The following is a 13,725-nucleotide window of genomic DNA, read 5'->3' as shown; positions in this document are numbered from 1 at the left end:
GTATGTGTCTAACACCTTTTTGTTCCTTTGTTCCTACTTTACACCCTCTATACATTAAATCAATATTTTTCTGTGATTTCATTTTAATTCCCTTGTTTCCTTAACTATAAGTTTTAATTATTTTCTTGGGTATGCTGGGAGTTACAATGAACGTCTTAACTTTTAACAAGCTAGTTCTGAATAGCCAAATTAATTTCAGTAGTAGGCAAAACTGTTCAAATGCTACAGTGTTCCATTTTCCTGTCTTGGTAGTATTATTGTTGTAAAAATTACATCTTTATGCATTCTAAGCTCAGCAACACAATTTTATTATTGCTTTATGCAATTGCCTTAAATCAGATGGCAAAAAAAGTGTCATAAAAAGAAACATAATTTACATTGTCCTTTATATATTATGTATTTACTATTATTGGTGCTCTTAATTTGTGTGGATTGAAGTTATTATTAGTGTCCTTTCCCTTCATCCCCAAGGTCTCTCTCTTCAGTGTTTCTTGTGGGGCGGTTCTATTAGCTACAAATTTTCTAGTATTCTTTTTAAATCTGGAACATTCTTTAAGGGTAGGTTTGTTGGTAACATAATCTTTACAGTAATCAAGAGTGTAATTATAATACCATGTCTTTTGCCAACTTGGGGAATTTTTTAGCCATTATTTCTACAAATACACTTTCGAATTTCCATTCACTCTCCTCTCTTGGAAATCTGATTATGGGATATTAACTGTTATTGTCCAAATGGTCTCTGAAATTCTCCTCATTCAGTTCTCTATTTTCTTTCTGGTTTTCAAACTGAGTAACCATATACTTGAAGTCACCTATTCTTTCCCATGTGATCATCTATTCTACTACTAAGCCCATCAGCAAGTTTTTTTTAACTTGGCTATTTACTTACAATACTATAATCAAATTTTATTTTTAAAAATAATCTCTTTTTCCTTGTGGAGAGATTATGTGTGTATGTTTGTTTCCAGAGAATTTGTTATTGTCTGTTGAGACATTTTATCATGGCTTTTAAAAATCCTTGTCACATTAATCCACATTTTTACGGATTCATCCTAATGTTATATTTGCTGCCTCTTCACATGTGTGTTGTGATTTCCTTGTTATCCCTGTGACAAGTGATTTTTTTACTATATCCTGGACACAATGGATATTGTATTATAAGACTCTAGATCCATTTTAATCTTCTTTTTTAAAAAGGCACTTTGTTGAGGTTTAGCATGAGGACTGGGTGGGTGTTCATGGTCAGCTTAACGTTCAGCTCTGCCAACACGAAACTCGTAAAACTGTGCACTGACATCATATTGCCTGACTGCAGATGTGTGGAGAGGAATATGAGGTACCATCTCAGCTTCACTGACACCACCCCAGTGAAAGATGGGGAGTGACTCATAGCTTCACTGCCTCTGATCGTAGAGTCTTAAGATCACCTCCCAGCTGGGCCTCACCGTCACCAGGGAAGGGAATGACGAGGGATAGTTTATTCCACTTTGTTGCTCTAGGAAGTGGGGAAATCTGTTCCTGGTGGAACTGATCAATTTGATAACTATAAGAGGGAGCAGAGAGTGTCACTATGACAACTTCCCAGTACATCTTTCTGTCTCTTTGACTAGGTAGCATGTGGGTATATAAGTTAAATTCCAGATTGGACCTGTTTAACACCAGTAGTGGGGAGAAAGTGATGTTTTTATAAGCTCCAAATTACATATCTGTGTTCAGTCTCTTTTAATGCTGCACATGGGTGGAGGCCTAACTCTGTGTTAGGTCCTACTGACATGTTGGGTGGGGGAGGGGGGGAGGTCTAGTGGCGACTAACCTCACCTTGTACCACCTGTAAAGTCTCATTGCTGCTAAGTGTGGGAGAAGATTATCTTGCAACTGGACATGACCCAAATTACCCTGGTGTGGCAAAACATTCTAATTTGCCATACTGAGGAAGAAAGACGGGTTTCCTGTTCGGCCTCACCAAAATCACTCGAGTGGAGATTGAAACTTATCACACTTGCTTCCATAGACCTGGGGAGTGGTAGGATGGAAGGTCACATTGTACCGCTTTGTTCACAGTCTCTTTCATGACAGATGGGGGTAGACTTAACTCTTGGCTCCGCTGAAACCCAGGGTGTGTGTTGGAGGGATTTGTTGGTGTTTCCCTGCAGCAGAGTAAGTATTGCCAAAGGGGTTTGTTCTTGGCCTCACCTGTCTCAGTCCTCTGGCAATGTGAATGAGGCTCTTCTTCAATACCTTATTTTTATTTTTTACAAATCAGTGTCCTGCAGGAGATTCTTGATGGGAGGCTTCTGCAGTGACCCACCTCTATAATCTGTATGCTGTATGATCTCTCTTATAATTTATTGCCCACAAGGAAGGCAATAAATAAATGGGGGCAGCTCACTGCCATGTTGCTCCTCAAGTCCCAAGGTCCCTAGGCCGTCCACCTATTTCCATCTTTAAGAGACTTTCTATGCATGTTTAATTTGTTAACTATAAGGGGGAGGATGTGAGAGGAAGGAGTCTACTTCATCTTGGCAGAAAAATAATTTCATATGCATTTTTTACTGAGATGTTTCATATTTTACAAAATAAACTGGAAATTTACATTTTAGCACCACTTGAGAATAGCCATTTTCCAAGGCTTTTAATAAGCATGAAGGGTAGGAACTCTTTACAACATTCCCAATATCTCTATACCACTTAATTTTGGATATGATGAAATTAATAAGTATTTGTAGATTTGCTGCTGAATTTGATTTGCTGTTAGGCAAATTACCTATCCTTGGTCTTCATTTTCCTTTTGAATTATTTTTATGTCCTTCTGCTCTATATTAGAGCTCTTTTTATAATTTAGGTATCAATCTAGCACTTTTTATAACTGGCATGTGTTATATTTTAGTTTATAAAATGTTTATATCTATATTTCATTTTTTGTATTATATTTTTTGACTGTATTATTCTTTAGTTCCATATTCCTTCCTCAAAGGACTGGATTAAGAGTGCATCTCACTTAAAATTGAGAGTCATCATACAGCAGTTCGTCCCTTACTGTGTGGGATCTGTTCTAAGACTCCTAGTGAAGTACCAAACCCTAGGTATATTATATTTTTTCCTATATATACATACCTATGAAAAAGTTTAATTTACAAATTACACATCATAAAAGGTTAACTAGACTCAATAACAAAATAGAACAATTATAATAATGTACTGTAATAAGTTATTTTCAAGAATGTGTTCTTTCTTAAAATATGATTGTATTATATTCTTATGATGATGGTGTGAGATGATCAAACACCTACATGAGGAGGTGATGTGAGTGAATGACAGGCACTGTGACACAGGCTACTGTTTTTCCTCCGACTGTACATCAAAGTAGAGACCATCTGCCTCCAGACCACAGATGACCGCAGGTAAGTGAAACCATAGAAAGCAAACCGATGAATAAGGGTAGACTATTGTAATTTTAAAAAGTATTTTTTTGTTATTTTAATATATATAAAATGTATTTTAAAGTTGCATTCACCTCCATTTCTCTAATTTTTCTAAGGTATTTATGTAATAACTTCTTAGGTAATATATAGGTAACATATTTCTGCATGGCTATCAGGTTTTAGTTCTTTTAAATGCCAATATATTCTTGTACATAAATATGTCCCAGAAACTACATTCTACAAAAATGAAAAATACATGCTTAACCGAATAGAGAAATTTGTCACTCACATTACCAATGTTTAAAAGACAAGTGAAATATGTTTTCTAGAGCATAATAAATTTCAAACAACACAAACATAAATATATGTAAAATGACATTTCAATCTTACTATTATGACTGTCAGTCATCATTTCTGTTGGTTGCTGAAACACATGAACTTTTATAACTCCAAAATTGAAAATAGTTGGTATCAAAATTTTTATACTAACTTCCAGTCACTTTTTCTTATGAATCCATACTCATATCACACTAACTCAAACACGCAGAGATCTCTCTGAAGTATTTGTCTTCAAACAGTTATATGGAATAACTTGTTGTGCTATTATCACCCCCTAAAAAAAGAAAAAAACAACCACCACCACAATAATAATGTAATACGAGGATTATAGAATGTCGATAATCATCTCCAGTTTCAGGAAAGTTGCTCGGGTCTCTGAGCTCATTTACTACAATATGCAATACAGTATTTTTAACTAAGCTACATCACCAGGACTTACTTATAACTGGAAGCACCTTAACCAATGTGGCCTGTCCCCAGCCTCACTATGGCAACCACCAATCTGTTCTCTTTATTTTTGAGTTCCTTTTTTGACATTTATTTAAGATTCCATATATAAGAGAGATCATACAGTATTTGTCTTTCTCTGACTTATTTCACTAAGCATAATGAACTCAAGATCCATCTTTATTGTCACAAATGGCAGGATTTCCTTCTTTACAATGGCTGAAAAATTTTTCATTGTGTATATTTATATATGACACATTTTTCTTATTCATTCATCCATTAATGAATACTTACATTGCTTCTATGTCTTTACTAATGTATACATAATTGCTGGATCGTATGGTAGTTCTACTTATAAATTTTCTGAGGAGCCTCCATACTGTTTTCCATAGTGGCTGCACCAATTTATATTCTCACCAAATGCACAGAAGGGTTGTGTTTTATGCATATCTTGCCAACATTATTATTTACTAAATTATCCTTCTCCCTAGTTTATTTATTTATTTAGAAGAAAACCTTTTATTTTATAATTAATTTATGTTTTATTTTAATTTTTATTTTGGTATCATTAACATACAATCACATGAGCAAAATTGTGGTTACTAGATTCCCTCCATTATCAAGTCCCCCCCACAAACCCCATTACAGTCATTTTCCATCAGCATAGTAAGATGCTGTAGAATCACTACTTGTCTTCTCTGTGCTATACTGCCCTCCCCCTTCCCCCCTCGTACATCATGTGTGGTAATCGTAATGCCCCTTATTCCCCTTCTCCCTCCCTTTCCACCCACCCACCCAGTCCCTTTCCCATTGGCAACTGTTCGTCCATTCTTGGGTTCTGTGAGTCTGCTGCTGTTCTGTTCCTTCAGTTTTTGCTTGTTCTTATGCTCCACAGATGAGTGACATCATTTGGTACTTGTCTTTCTCCGCTTGGCTTATTTCACTGAGCATAATACCCTCTAGCTCCATCCATGTTGTTGCAAATAATAGGATTTTTTTTCTTCTTATGCCAGAATAATACTCCATTTCGTATATGTACCACATCTTCTTTATCCATACATGTACTGCTCTACACTTAGGTTGCTTCCATTTCTTGGCTATTGTAAATAGTGCTGCAATAAACATAGGGGTGCATATGTCTTTTTCAATCTGAGAAATTATATTCTTTGGGTAAATTCCTAGGATTGGGATTCCTGGGTCAAATGGTATTTCTATTTTTAGTTTTTTGAGGAGCCTCCATATTGCTTTCCACAATGGTTGAACTAGCTTACATTCCCACAAGCAGTGTAGGAGGGTTCCCCTTTCTCCACATCCTCGCCAGAATTTGTTCATTCCTAAAAACGAGAAGAAAGCCTGGGACAGAGTCGGGTGCCCTGGGCCACCATGACCCAGCCTCCAGCTACAGAGCTGAGAGCACTGGGCTGCCCCAGCAGGCGGAACAGGCCTCAGACCCTGGTGGCCAGGGCCACAGAGAGCACAACAGGAGGAAGGCGGCTCTAGGAGACACCTCTGTGCACCCAGGAAAGCAGCCACAGGAATTTGATCCAGTTCCCAGAAGGGATCAAAATTCTCTTCCCCATAAAGGAACCAGGCCTGTCCACTCCTAAAGACCTGCTTCTCAGGCCCCAGGGAGGAGCCTGAAGAGTCAGGGGATCTGCACATCGGCCTTCTGCCTCTCACAAGCTCAGGTGACCCTCAGAGCGGCCCAGGGTCTGCACCACTCGGGTGGGTGTGACTTGTTTGGTATGATTCCCAGCCCCACAACACAGTCTGACATTTAATAAATGTTTCCTGATGCGGACACTCCACTGCCCCATACCCACCCCTGGGTAACAGACACCGACGAACAACAGATACAGCCATAGACATTTGAGTCCCTCCTTTGTGCCAGGCATCCATTGGGATCCAGCGGGTGGCCCAGGCATGGTCACTGCCCTGCTAAAGTTTACACACATGCAAATGTGCATACACATACACACGAGAATACACCAATGCACATGAGCACATCTATGTGCAAACACATCAACATCAATATATGCACACGTATACACATATGCACACACCCCTATGTGGACACACAATCCACAAACACACACATTCAAAGACACACTTTGCTAATTTCTCCAACCCAGTTCCTCTTCGGGCTGGCAAATCCAAGAATGGGGCCTCTCAGAACACGCACTAGGACACGGGTTTTTAGAACACTAGCTGGCCAGTGCTAAGCCCCTCCTCCTCCCAGCCACTGCCACGGACTCCTTCATCACTCACAGATGCAGCCTCAGGCTTTGGCTCAGGTTCAGGCCAAACCCGACAGTTAAAAACTGCTCCTGCTGCAATTCCACCTGGTAACAGCTGACTAATCATGAACAAAGCAGCAAATTAATGCTCAAAAGGTTTTCCCTTCTGCTCAGAATAAAATTGAACAGCTCATCTGCCTACAGATGACCGTCCCCACATCTCAGATGCCCTCTCCTGCCTCTCACTGCTCCAGTCATGATGACCTTCCCTATGACTTCTCAACATTCCATGGTGGCTCCCACCCCAGGGCCTTTGCACTTGCCACCCCTCTGCCTGGAAGACTGTTCATCTGGGTTTTTGCTCAGCTCGCTCCCCTTGCTCCTTTAAGTCTCTGCTCCAATGAGACCTTCCCTGATTGGTGGGGGCAGCCTTCCCTGATTGCTATTATCAAAAGTGCACACAACCCCAACCATCATTTTTTTTTTCCCTTGATGCTTTCTTCTTCTCAGTGTTCATCACCACTTGACAAGCATACTTGGGTCCTGGATTACTGTCTGTCCCCAGACCCCACCCATGACAATAGATGCCTCAAGTGGGCAAGAACTCTGCTTTATTCACTGCTACAGCCCTCTGCCCAGATTGGGCCTGGCGCTTGCCACTGGTTGGAAGGAGGGAGGACAAAAGGAAGGAAGGAAAGGAAAAAAGAGGGGAGGAAGACATGAGATAAACAGTTATGTTCAAATAAATCACAAGGGTGACAAATGACTATTCCTTTTTATTCCACCAGCAGGAAGAGTGGCCATCGGCACTCTGCCCATTGGTACCCTTCTGTACATACAGAATTTCCCTCAAACTGATGGAACAGACCAAGGGTGTCACACTCAAATCTCTCAAGGGTAAGGCATATACCATCAAAGAATTGGAAGCAAGACTTTATTATGCAACAGGGAGTGGTGGGGACTGTGGTAAACAAGGGTAACAGAAGTTTACAGTTATGATTTATATTCTCTCCTCAAGTCCCCCTAGCTCATCTATGCCTTGGTTTTTCCATCTATACAGTGGGGAGGTTATTGCCTACTGCATTTGGGAGATGGAATGAGATCCCAGATGGACGATCCCACTCAGAACAAGCATCCAACCAATGTGAGCTGGATCTATGCATTAGTTCTCACACACACACATGCATACACGTGTCTCTGTGATCACACTTTACGGGGTCCTTGATGGTTCCAGAGAACAGGGGTGACTGATCTGAAAAGGAGGACAACACGAGTTGAATCAGCACAAGGAAAAAATATATATAGAAAGTGATATCACGAAACACATGGACTCCAGAATTCTTTAGGTGAGAGAAGGATGGAGGAAGAGATCACTTACTGGAAGATACATGCAGAGGCCAGGGGACAGGCTTCAGGCCCAGTGGCAGGGATTCCTACCCTATCCCTCCTCCCCTTTAACACAGCAACAGATAGGCAGTCACACCCCAGTGTGGTCTACACCGCCTGGGGAGAGCATGGGAGGAGGTCCAGGCCTGGGAGTGAAACAGAGCTACATTCAAGGCCTGGCTCTGCTCATAGTGGCAATGAGACCTTATCATCTTACTTCTCGGTGCCTCGGTTTCCCCATCTATAAATGTGTCTCTCAATTCGGGTTGATTTTTACATCCCAGGGAGCATCTGGTAGTGTCTGGACACATTTCTGTTTGTCATGCTTGACAGGGTGCTACTGGAACCAGTGGGTGGCAGCCACGTGCACCCCCAAACATTTTACAGAGCAAAGGATAGCCTCTTACAGCAAAGATGTCTCTGGCCCAAAATATCCACAAGTGCTGAGGCTGGGAAGCCATGTCAGAGTAATTGTGAGGAGTCACTAAGACTAGTCATGAAAAAAAAACTTAGTCCCCTGCCTGGCACTTAGAAAACACGAATTCAATAAGTGTCAGCTGCCTGACAGACAGTCTACACTGTACCCTGAAGGTGCTCAATAAACGCTCAGCTCTTTTTCCTTCCTTTGCCTGATGCCAGTTCCTGATTAGCTCGGAGATGACAAGGAATGAGAGGTTAGTGTTGAAATACACGCTCTTCCAATTCCTAGGGGCGGCACATGGCAGCAAGGTCACATGGAGACAAGTCTGGAGCACCAGGGGAGCAGCTGCCCCACAAACACCACTCTGCTCAGCTCAGCTCCAGACTGAAGACATTCAGAGTGGAATTGCCTTTCTGTCTACTGCTCACAAAGGTCCAAAGGGTGCTGTGCATTTGGCATGCGGCTCCCGCCCTGGAGGACCAACATGGGTCTCTGGGAGCTACAGACAAGCAGAGCCCCGAGTAAAGAACGTTCTAGAACAAAGGCTGAATGGGGTACGGAAGTTCCCAGGGAGGAAGTTGGGCCCCTGTGGTACCTGATCCCCCAGTCCCCACGGCAACGCATGATTCCCACAGCCAGAAGGAAGAATCATCTCTCCCAAGGGCTACTGAGGGAAGACAAGGAAGGCCATCACTCACCTCTTTTAAGGCAGTCATGATTTTGGATCTCAGGATGGCAAGGGCACACAGTAGGACTATAAGCGAGAAAGTGAGCATGATCCCTGAGGACTGGACTTCCTTCTTCCTCTCAAGCTGAATTAAAAAGATAGCAAGCAGCTGGAAGAAAGAAGCACACAACAGGAGTCATCAGGCAATGGCCAGGCACCCACATCTGCTGTGGCCCCCACACTCCAGGGCCTGGAGCAGGGCCACCCCAGCTCAGTAGGGCATGAACAGCCTGGGGAGGACCTGGCTCCAGTCCGAGCTCTGGTCTCTCCTTGCTGGGTGACCCTGGTCAAGTCACAGATCCTCTCTGAGCCTCCACCGCATCTGCATAATGGAGATGAAAACACCTACCTCTAGAGTCGTGGGAATTTAATGGGACCATGTATAGATCTGGGATAGAATGGTAAAATCAAGGGCAAAGCTCCAATTCGAACACAGATTGGCACACTTTTTCTTAATGGACCACAGAGTAAAAGTTTTGGATTTTGTGGGCCGTTAGTTTCTGTTGCAACTATTCAACACTGCACTACAGTGTGAAGGCAGCTCAAGACAATAGGTGAGTGAAAGGGCATGGTAGAAAGGGCATGGTAGCCTGCCAATAAAACTTTATTGACAAAAATGGGCAGCAGGCCGATCTTTGATTTAGAAAGGTGTGTGTTCAAACCCCAGCCCTGACAATAACTGGTATGTATTCCCCTTTGGGCCCAATGATAATTCTTCTCCATTACTGAGCACCTGCTATCTTCGCCAGGCACAAAGCATTCATGTACTCAAAGTCAGTGCACTCTCCATGTCCCCTCGGGGGGGGAGCCATCATCAACCCCACTTTGCAGATAAGGAAATGGTTAATCTTGTCTCCATCTTGTCTCCAGTCACACATCTTGTCTCCAGGGAATTTCATCAGAACGATGGCCACTGGAATTGACCTCACTACTGATACCTGGAGCCATTACTTCCATTTCACATGTGACTCAATGATCAGGTAGAGAAAATAAACAATAAAACTGCTTTTCCTTCAAAGAAGGGAAGACCACGGCCATTTTCTAGATGAGCAGAGCCACCCTCTTGAGGCAGATCCTCAAACAAGTCCTGACCCAGACTCCTGAGGGGCTCAAGGTCACCAGCAGCACCTCCCCTCACCCCACAGCTGGTCAAGACAGAAACACATCATCTGCCCATCCGTCCATCCTATTCACTCATCCTCCTTGGGGTGCCCCAACTCCCTCACTCTCCACACCTAAGCCATCTACAACTCGAATTTGCTTTGCCCCTAAGACCCATCCTCAGTTTATCCCTTGTCACCCAGGTCCCAATCTCTGAGGTTATCCTGCGGGCCCCCCACTGGCCTCCCAGCTTCCACCCCACCAAACAAGCCATTCTGCAAGCGGAGGCCACAGTCAGCTTTAAATATGCAGAGCCAGGCATGCCACACCCCTCCTCTAAACCTCTCCTCATAGGAAGGGGATTTTTAACCTGGGGTCCAGAACCCAGGGGTCCATGAACTTGGGAAACAATTACAGCTTCACTTTTCCTCATTAGCACCGCCAATGATAAGTGAAGGCATTCAACACAATGGCATGAGCAGTCTCTGGGACTCTGTCACCATTAGAAATCACATCTGAAAATACATACGAAAGATGTGTACAACTATCAAGTACAGTTATCACTCTTTGGGAATTAAGGAGGCATCCTTTCTGCTGCTAGTTCTTGATTTAAAATGCATTAGCAGAAAAGCACATACATTTTGCTTTGTTCTTTTAATGTCTTGATAACTGCATTTAAATATGATTGATTTCCCAAATTCAATGTCCTACAACTCAGGAACGGTTAAACAATGTGTGGTGAAACCATACAATCCAATACACTAAGACCTTTGGATACACACACCACCACAACCAAACAACAGGTGCTCAGAAGTCAGGCTTAGACTGCTCCGGCCTGCTTGGCTCTAGTCACGTGATGTTCTGGAAAAGGCCAAGTGACGGGCAGGGAACAGACCAGTGGCTGTCATAGGAGCAGGGGGCCTGACTACAGGGGGGCATGAGGGAACTTCTGGTGGGGTGACAGAATTGTTCTGTATTTCAATTGTGGATGTGGGAGGTACATGAAATATGTGTTTATCAAAACTTATGAAACTATACAAGAAAAAAAGTAAATTTTACTACATGCGAATTAAACCAAGAAAAAATACAAAGTACATTACAAAAATCTTCATATATATACATGTGTGTCTGACTGCTTTCCTTTGTAACCCTATATGTATGTTTCAAGAACATTTTTCTGAGGAGAAGATCTGACTGGAGAGAAAAGGGGTCTCTTTTGGTACATGGCGTCTAGCGTGAGAATGGCTCACTCAGCGTTGTATTAGCTGTGTGACGTTGGGCAGAACACTTAAGCTCTCTGTACCTTAGTCTCCTTATCTGTAAAAAGGGTACAAATCAGTGCCTATCTCACAGGGTTGCCTTAGAGGAGATAAATTTCTACTTCCTCATTTTCATAAAACACCAAGAACAGTGCTAGGTAAGTACTCAGAACTATAATAATGGAGTTGCCCTATCTGTATCTCCCACTAGATTACAGACCCTCATGGGGCAGGGTAGTTTCTAATCAGCTTGGCACCCACCCCTAACACAAGAGCCTGATAACTCAAGAGGTCATTAGGTCCCAGGCATTTAATATAAATAACTGACCTAGGTCGTCAATGTGAGAACAGAGTTCAGTGACACAATGAAAGATGGCACTGGCAGGGAGGGCAATAGGGCATGGTGGGGACTGTGGCAAACTGTACGGCACATGCCCCAGTTAAAGGCTAGAGTCACCTCTCAGTTCCAGTTGATTCCTGCACTAGAAAAGTATGCATTTAGTGTTGTCAGGTCTTTGAGTGTTTCGAAAAAAAGCCAAATTTGTGGGTGTTTCCTGTGAGATCTTCTCATTTCTAAATGCCAGCCACTACTTTTGGTCTCCACTGGCATCACATTGATAGCCAGCTCCTACTTTCTATGGTGATGCCCAAGAGGGTTGGGCTGACCAGAAACACTGGAGCCAGGAACTTGCCCCAACTTCTTTCCCAGAAAGAGTAGAAGAGGTCTGCCCAGCAGACGATCCATAGCAAAAATCCCAAGGCCTAGAAGAGAGATACATATGTATCTTACAATGGACAGTACCAGAACTTTCCCCAGCACCCCTGTAAGAAATTCAGCCTCAGGGGAGCCAGCCAGCTCCTGAACTATCAATCATGGTCCCCGTATACAGCACATATCCTCTGGAACACAGACAAGGCCTAGGAAGGGTGAGCCACCCTCTGGGCCATCACAGGCTGGGCTGTAACCAGTGAACTTGGTCCCCCTACATGCAGTACGACTGTCTGGTCACCCTAAAAACATTAGTGCTCAGTATACAGCCCGTCTACCTGCAAGCTCAGCACATTGCATAAGGCCCCCATGCAATAAACACTGATTCGACTATATTCACCAACCAATTTACTGGGGCCCATCATGGGTCACATGCTTTTCAAGTTGCCAAGGATACAGCAGTGAACAAAACAGAAGTCCTCTGCCTTCACAGAAGATTCTAGAGGAAGGAAGCAGGCAAGAAATGAACTGAAAAATACAGACTATAATGCCAGTAAGAGATGGAAGGAAAAACCAAACAGGTAAAATGGGGTGGTCAGAGAGGGCCTCCCTGATCAGGCAACATCTAGGTAAAGAGCCGAAAGTGAACGTTTGAGAGAAAGAACAATCAGGCAGTGGCATTAGCAGGGGCAGAGGCCCTGAGGTAGGAACATGCATGGTAGGTAGGTGGCTGCTGCGGAATGAACAACCGACGTGATGAGAGACGCCGGAAGAGGAGCTGGGAGCCAGGTAAGCTGGGGCACTGTGAGGACTTCCGGATTTTGAGCAAGGCTGGACAAAATCTGATCTACATTTTAAAGGGAGATGAAAAGTACAAAATGCTCCCACAGGTGTAAGAGGAAGACATTAGACCTAGATGAGGACATGAAAATAGCCATTTTGAGATAGGCTTGAATTATGGTGTGAACGGGATGGTTTAGATGAGGTATTACAAGCTTAGAGACACTGAAGCTTTCCTGGGTACCAAGGGCTTATGGGAGGAAGTCTTGGAAAGTGTGGCTTTAAAAAAGAACTGAGATCCATACTAATTCGAGAGGAGCATGTGGGTGGAGGAGCATGGTAGGTACACGCTCTTCATGTGTCCTCCCAAGAGATTCTTCTTGCACAGGGAAAACAACCATGCAGTGGATAAACCAGACAATACTGTGACCAGAGATCAAAATTAATCCAATAAGCTAGGGGCTAGATGGACATGATATGACGCTAGATGTGAAGTCCCCAGAAGACACGGCACCCCCTGTGCAGCTTTCCAGCCAGAGCGCATTACCTTAGTCTAATCACAATGAAACACACACGACACAGCCCGAGCTGAGGAACTTGCTGTAGAATAAGTGGCCCACGTGCTTCAAATATGTCAACGTCACAAAACACACTGAAGAAACAGAAAGTCTGTTTCTCTCAGACTAAAGAAAACTAAAGCGACCAATTACTCAGTGTTTTGCATGACCTTGGACTGGATCCTGAGGGAAAACGCTAGAAAGGACAATAGTGGGACAATGGGCAAAACTGGAGTATAGACCAGAGGTTGTTGTTTTTTAGAACTGTCATGTCCATGTTAAATTTCTTGAATTTCATAACTACTATTGCTACTGAAGAGAATATCTCTGTTTTGAGAAA

The sequence above is a fragment of the Manis javanica genome, chromosome 10 (assembly GCF_040802235.1).
Source record: "Manis javanica isolate MJ-LG chromosome 10, MJ_LKY, whole genome shotgun sequence".
Taxonomy (NCBI): domain Eukaryota; kingdom Metazoa; phylum Chordata; class Mammalia; order Pholidota; family Manidae; genus Manis; species Manis javanica.
Note: the sequence above shows the minus strand (reverse complement) of the source record.